Below are 8,252 nucleotides of genomic sequence, written 5' to 3'. Positions count from 1 at the left end.
GCCTTCAAATTTACTCTGGGACAGAAACTTTGGGGTCACATTATTTTTTCCTTTTTCCTTTTCTTTTTCTTTCTTTCTTTTTTTTTTTTTTTTTTTTTTTTGAGATTGGGTCTTGCTATGCTGCTCATGTTTGTCTTGAACTCCTGAGGTAAAATGTCTCAACTCCCCAGTACAATTGGTTACCATTAAACTCAGCCTCTCAGGACATAAACAAAGTGCATTGGAATTCTGTTCCAAATAGAATCCATATTTCCATCTGAAACCTCATCAGTACAGCCTTTCCTTTCTACATTCTTTTCAGCATTCTGGTCTCCTAAGGCCTAGCCAGGATTTCTTCTTAAGCTCCGTTTCTAACATGGAGCTTTTTCTAGCCTGAATTCCTCAACCAATCTAAAGATTCCTTTAAGTCTTCAGTTATAGCCACAGTAATGAATCTACTTCTGGAGTCAATAGTCTGTGATAATTCATTTTCTATCTCTGTAACAATATGTTAACTGGGTGCTGCTGGTTCTTACCTATAATCCTAGCTACTCAGGAGGCTAAGATATGATAATTATGGTTCAAAGTCTTCATGGGCAGGAAAGTCCATGAAACTCTTATCTCTAACCACCAAAAAGCCAGAAGAGAAGCTCTGGTTCAAGTGCTAGCCTTGAACAAAACAGCCAAGGGACAACACCCAAGTCCCACACAGGTACACACACACACACATACACACACACACAACACACACACAACACACAAACTTGAGTGAGGTCATTTGATCCCACCCCCTGATCTTTGAAGGGTCATCAAAGACTAATGAGGAAGAAAGAGGTAAGAGGGAGGAGGGGAAGGAGAGGGGGAGGAGCAGAAGAAGGGGAGGGGAGATGGAGAAGAAAAGGGAAAGGGAGAGGGAGAAGGCTGGGGAGAGAGTCTGAGATTATATGCACCCACCAATTTACAGGCAGAAAGCTCCTCCTAGACTAAAACTGAAAGATCAGTCCCGGGTCAACCCTCCTCCTGACACTGGCTTTAAAAAGTTTCTCTTTAACAAAAGAACCCATAGGAGAAAATCCAGGAATGGGATTTCTCAGATTTGAGAGAGTCTTTATAAGGAATCTAGCCGTTGCCTAGTTAGAGACATAAGCCCAACAGAAAAAAATCAAATTCCTAGGGGAAGGTTCCACACAGCTGTGTCTCTGTAACCCTTTCTGCCCCAAATATCAGAAAGTTACTTGAAGTGCAGCTTCACTCCTCCTTCCCCAAAGGAGAATACCATAGATGAGTTACAGCTTCAAGTCCTATTCAAAACACTGTCATTACCAAAGAGCTGTGCAACATAGCTTCACATTGTGCTAGGGTGCAGAAAGGAGTTAATGGAGCATCCGTGAGCTTCCGGCTGTCACGTGCCAGTTTCACAGCAATCAAAGGACAGAGTCCATGGAGAAAAACTACTGGGTCACCACATTTCCTGAAGCCAATACATTGGCTTCAGAAATATTCCGAATATCCAACTGTGAAGGGGCACAGAAAATAATTTAAGAAGAAACAACCAAAGGAAGACTTCAAAATGTTGCAAACCCTTTCTATGTTTATTTGCTTCATGGGAATATGAGAATGCTCTGAAAACTGACCCCAAACGGCTCATTGCATAACTTTTTCACCTCTCTTTTTAAAATTTGAATACAGAAGAAATAGTTATATCTGCTTTATACATTTTGTTGTAAAATAAATAATATCAATCCATGGAAAGATCTTAGAAGAATATAGGACACTCACTCAAAATGCTTGCTATTCATCGTTGGAAGTTTCATTTGGAGGGAAGGGAGGGCAATTGGAAATACGGGATTGGAACTCAAGTCACTCACTACTCCAGTCCCCCCCCCCCCTGCCCCCTTTCTTTTGGTACAGTCCCAGTTTTCACACAGGCCAGCCTAGACCACAATCCTTCATTGTCCTTTTCCCATAGCTAGAATGACAAGTGTATGCCACTGTGCCTAGCCTTTTATTGGTTGAGATGGGGTCCTGGAGAACGTTTAGCCCAGGGTGGCCTCAAATGATGATGATTCCAGTTTCAGCCTGTCACATAGCTAGGATTAAAGGAATGAACCACCATGCTTGGCTGGTTATGATTTATTCTTCTTATTTTTGCACCTATTATCTCTCATTAATGTAGCCATATTAGTAAATGATTACTTATTACCTTGTAAGTGTCAGATACTGTGTGTCAGGCCTGGAGGTGAAGGATGTAGCAGATATCCAAGGAGCCTGTGGTTCGGATAGCTAAGATGATAATATTACTGTGTGTTATAATACAACAATATTGTTATAATATGGCAAATCTGGTCAGACCATCACTCCTCTTTCAGCCCATTGGCGTCATGGGATGTTCAGGAGTCTGGCCTTGTGACTGACTCAAACCTTGCAGGAACTCTTTCCATTCTCTCTGCTTCAGACACCCTAGGATTATTTTTTTTAATTTAATTTTATCATCAAGGTGATGTACAGAGGGGTTACAGTTACATATGTAAGGTAGTGACTCCATTTCTTGTCAAACTTGTTACCCCCTCCCTCACTTTTCTCCCACCTTCCCTCTTTCCCAATCCCCCACAAGTTGTAGAGTTAATTTAGAACATATTGTCTTGTAAGTATCGCTGTCGCATGGGTTCACCCTTTGTCCTTTGTCTTACCATTTTGATGTTCCCCTTCCCTTCTCGAATTCAGATAATGCATATACAATACCCAGGGTACCAAAGTCAAATTCAGTGACAACAGGGGATAAACTATAGGGAAGAAAAACACAAGAAAAAATAAATAATTTCACATAGTACATTAAAAATAGTAACAACCATGAAAAACCTCTTGTTTCCAAATCTTGGAGTTCATTTTGCTTAGCATCATCTTATATATGTATATAGACATTGAACTATTGTGATCCCCTGCTAGGACTATTCTAGACATATACTAGTTATATACACAATGGAATTCTATGCTTCTATCAGAAAGAATGGTATTGCTCCATTTGTAAGGAAATGGAAAGACTTGGAAAAAAAAATCATACTAAGTGAAGTGAGCCAGACCCAAAGAAACATAGTCTCTGGGCTTATTCATAATGAGTCCTTCTTCATTCTGTTTCCCAAGGCTATATTAAACTGTTTACTGATTCCTGAATTTTTCCTCAAATAAAATTCAAAACAGATTTTGTTTTCATTGACATTAAAATTAACATAGTTTTTCCCCTTAACGTTTCTGATTTTTCTCATTGTCAGTAAATTAATGGAAGCTGAAAAAATAATTTTGTTTTCTTTTTCTTTTAGTTTCCCCGACTTCATGGTGCCCTAAGGCAGTGCTTAGTGTGACCCTGGATTGAAACACCAGAAACACTATTCACTTTGATGACAACACCGTCCTGACCTTTCAGCAGCTCCTTCCCCTGCCCACAGCCTCTCCTACCCTCATTCCTACCACTCCTGGGTAAACCCTTCCCATTTCTGTCAGCTATCATCTCAGCAATAATATTTGGTCAGATTTCCCCAGACATACTGGCCAGGGTTTCCCTAACACTTAAGCAACCAAGACTAGTACTTCATTCTTGAATTAGCATACCTTAATCATACCGCAGGGCTTCACCATGTGATATTTCCATACGTGCCTATAATGCACTCTGATCAACTTCACACGCTCTAGTCCTTATTGTTACTCCTTTCCCGCTTTTTTTTTAATGTTTTTAGTGTTTTTATTAATGCTAGTTTCACACACACACACACAGTGTACTTCATATTCGCTCAATCATACTTTCCTTCACCTTCCCTCTCCTTTTGATTCCATTCCTCAAACAGTTCCTCTTTTAAAATCATGACATATTATTTTCTAGGTCCAGCTTGTGATTATAAGAGAAAACATATGATATTTATCTTTCTGAATTTGGCTTGTCTCATCCAATGTGATTCCCAGTTACTTCCATTTTCTTGCAAATGATATCATTTCATCCTTTGTGGCTGAATTATAATCCTATGCATATATGAATATTTTTATCCACTCAGCAGTTGGTGAGCATTCGGGTTGATGCCTTAGCTTGGCTGTTATGAATAGTGATATAATCAACATGAATATGCAGCTGCTACTATCGTGTGCTGAACTGCATGCATTCCTTTGGTTTATGCTTGAGAATAGTATAAGAGGTTCATCTGATATGCAATGCAATCTCAGTGAAATTTTGATTTGCATTTTCTTTATAGCTAAAGATATTTTATATGTATTTATTGGCAAACTATTTTATTTGTTTGCTCATTTTCTGACTGGATTCTTTGCCCTTTTGCTATTTGATTTTTTGAGCTGTTTATACATTCTGAATATTAATTCTTTGTCTGATGGCTAGCTGGAGAAGATTTTCTTCCATGCTGTCAGTTGTCTCTTCATTCTGTTAACTGTTTCCTTGGATATGTAGAAACTTGATACAGTCTCGTTTTCCAGTCCTTACTTTAATTTCTTAAGTCCTATTCAGAAAGTTACTCTATGACTATATCTTTGGGCGTCTTCCCTATGCTTTTCTGTACTCATCTCAAAGTTTTAGTTTAAGATCTTTAATCCCTTTAAAATTATTTTAGGGGCTTGGAATATGGCCTAGTGGTAGAGTGCTTGCCTCGTATACCTGAAGCTCTGGGTTCGATTCCTCAGTACCACATTAATAGAAAAAGCTGGAAGTGGTGCTGTGGCTCAAGTAGTAGAGTGCTAGCCTTGAGCAAAAATAAAAAGAAGAAGAAGAAGAAAAGAAGCCAGGGACAGTGTTCAGGCCCTGAGTTAAAGCCCCATGACTGGCTAAATGAATGAATGAATGAATAAATAAATAAATAAATAAATAAATAAATTCATTTTATACAGAGTGAGAGGGATCAAGTTTCAATCTCCTGCATGCATATAGCATTTGTGGAAGAGTCTGTCTTCTCTCTGACATGTATGTCTTTGGCCCCTGATGGGGAATCTGATGGGTGTACCTGTGTGGGATTGTTTCAGAGCCACTCATTCACTTCTTTAGTTTACTTGTCTGTCTGGGGGACAGTTTAAGGATCCTTTTGATAGTATGATTCTGTAGGATAATTTGAAGTCCAGTATTTGCTTTTTGCCACTCCGGGGACTTGAACTCAGGGCCTGAGCACTGTCCCTGAGCTTCTTTGGCTCAAGGCTGGCACTCTACCACTTGAGCCACAGCACCACTTCCAGTGTTTTCTGTTTATGTGGTACTGAGGAATCGAACCCAGGGCTTCATGCATGTTAGTCAAGTACTCTACCACTAAGCCACATTCCCAGACCCTGAAGTTCAGAAAAAGAAGTAGCCCACACTTTCCTCGGACTATGGAGGGTTTGAAGAAATGGTGGAGCTTGATATAGTTTTATAAACAGTAGTCTAAATTACACAGTTTTGATGCAATAGTCAGTTTTTGTTCCTGCTGTTTCACTGCTTTTAAGTTTATTTCTACAACTTTTGATAGTTTAGCCCTAGATTATCCAATTTCCTTCTGGCTTCCATCTCCTATATCAAACTATTTCTTTCAGAAACTACAGTTTGAGTAGCCTTCCAAGACTCTCAGCCCTGCTTCTTATTTCCTGATGTAGGAAACCAACCCCATGAATAGCTACATGCATGAGTTTTAAAGGCTGGGCAACATTCCAAGACTGGATATAAATACTTTATGTGTTCTATAACATTGAGAATTTTTATCTGTATTTTTGACCATTGAGAATAAGACCACAATAAATGTTCCTGTACAAAAAAATATGGCTTGATATATTCTTTCCAATAAATTTTAAAGACAGAATATTATGAACATTTTAAGACAATAATACAAGGGAAAATCCACTTTTGTGAAGTTCAAGAAAGCATTGTATAACAATGTTTAGTCCACTGTAACAAAGCAATACAACACTGTACTTTGTAAGTTTGAAATTTGCTGATGTGGTAGGCATTTATTTCAGTCAGTAAAAGGTTGACATTCAATAAGATTCATTTAAAGTCCCAATGGCATATTTTTCTTGAGTTGAAATCTGATCTTCCTGTTTGGGTTACTGAGTTTGGGAAACATTCATATTAAATCTAATGTCACAGACAGTGGTATGTTTTACCAATCCAATAATATTGACTTTGGCATACTAATAAGAAATATTTATGTGGCTTTACTGAGGAACATTCTGCTCAAATTTTTAGAAAGTTTAGTAAAACTACCAATGACAATCTTGATGATTTTGTAGAGCAGTGCGGTAAGAAAGGCCTATTTTGAAATACATATAATAGTGTTTATAAGGGCACATTGGCTAATACACATAACAGTTCATGCATATGCAATAAACTCCAAAACAGAATTTACATACTACCACACCATAAATCTATTTCTCTGAGACAAGAACAACATGCTTCGTGTCTTGGGAAAATGAATAACTAATAAATAAATAATAAAAAATGTTAAAATATGGCTATTCCAAAATGCTTTTGGAAACTAGAATTTGCCAAACTTGGTAAACATAACGTTTACATTGGTCTCAAGGTGTTTCATGTGAATAGACACAACAGCTAAAAAACACATTATGTACAAAACTTAAGCATGCACTAAATGACAAGCTGTTATATCTAATCTGGAATATAAGTATGCCTATGTGTTGGTGAGTTTAGATGATGGAAACTGGAAGTAGCAATGGATGCACCATTGTGTCAAGACTTCGAACAACTCCTTTTGAAAACTGGAAAGCTGTCAAATAGCCTAGGATTTGGATACTGGCTCTACCACTTACTGAGAGATCTAAGTAAGTTATTTAAATCCTTTAATCCTTGAAACTGTACAAAGCAATTAAAGTGTTATCTTAGATTTTTATAGTTCATAATATGGATCTGATTGAGCAAAAATCAAGATATCATCAGACTACATTATTTTATAGTCTATGTAATAATTAATTCCCTTGTCTTCCTCTTGGTGGGCTGCCCACATTCCCTGGCTGTGGTCTCCTTTTGCCATTTCCAAAGCCCAGTCCTTCAGGACTTTGTTTATCTATTTTTGAAGATGCACTTGACTACATTGGGCTAACCCAGGCAACCCTGGTAACCTTTTCATCCCCAAAGTGTTTAAATTTAATAAAATCCCCAAAGTCCCTATTGGAAGATCAGATAACATTCACGAGTTCTATGTATTAGGATGTGGACATTTGGCGGGGGGGGGGGGGGGCATTATTCTGCCTATCACAAACTCTGTTTTGCTGTTGTTATAACAGGACAGGACGTTTTAGGTGGTGAATACATATGGTCACTGATAAGGAGAGATAAAATTAGAAGCAAGGGAAATGGTTAGGCAACTACTAAAATTATGTTACTAAAAAAATGTGACATACTAAAAATGGCACTTATAAAAATAATGAGGAATGATCAAATCTGTTCTAAGTTTAAGGAGATTGACAAGATGTGTCAATGGATTGGATGCAGTGTACAGGGTATAAGAGAAAGAAATCAATGAGGACTAAAAATATCCTTATACCTGAGTGGCCCAGAAAGGGTGAGAATATCTGGGAGCCTAAAGAGGACATAGAAGTCTATCCTAGAGATCTATGGATGCTTACTAACAACTGAGAAGAATAATAGTCACCTCACATCCACCACCCATTCACCTCAATTCCTTAGCACAATACAAATGTCCCAATTTCAGAACAAATATAGAGAGGCTAGGGATTCAGCTCAGTGTAAGAGTGCCTGCCTGGCAAGTGCAAGGCCCCTGCTTCAGTCCTCAGCTCTGGGGGGGGGGGGGGGGGGCGGGGGGCGGCAGGGAATAATAAGCTATAAAAGAACAAATACAGATAACCCCAAGTTATTCTAATTTATTTTCTTTTACCTAGTGGATTGGTATATCAAAACAGGAAATAAGTTAAATTGTGAAAAAGTAAACAAAACAATATTTTCCATTCACCTAAACTGTGGACCAAGTTTTTCCTCATTATATTCACCAAGTACTTGACCAACACCTCTAACCTAACTATTATCAGTTAACATATAATTATTAGTTAACCTGTCTGTTTTCTAAGTGAACACCCTGGGTAGTGAGAGCTTTGTTATATTTTTCTTCTTCTATATGTAAAATACCCAGTATGTTTAGAATTCTAAACTAGGACTTTTCAATTGGAATACCAGGGTATCTTATTAAGGATTTGCTGGATATATGAATAAATATATTATTTTCCAGCAAAGAATCATAGGTAGACTCATTAACAACGCTGCTGTGATTAATGACAAATGCTAA

The sequence above is a fragment of the Perognathus longimembris genome, chromosome 13 (assembly GCF_023159225.1).
Source record: "Perognathus longimembris pacificus isolate PPM17 chromosome 13, ASM2315922v1, whole genome shotgun sequence".
Taxonomy (NCBI): domain Eukaryota; kingdom Metazoa; phylum Chordata; class Mammalia; order Rodentia; family Heteromyidae; genus Perognathus; species Perognathus longimembris.
The sequence above is the reverse complement of the archived record's forward strand: the minus strand, read 5'-3'. Positions refer to the sequence as shown.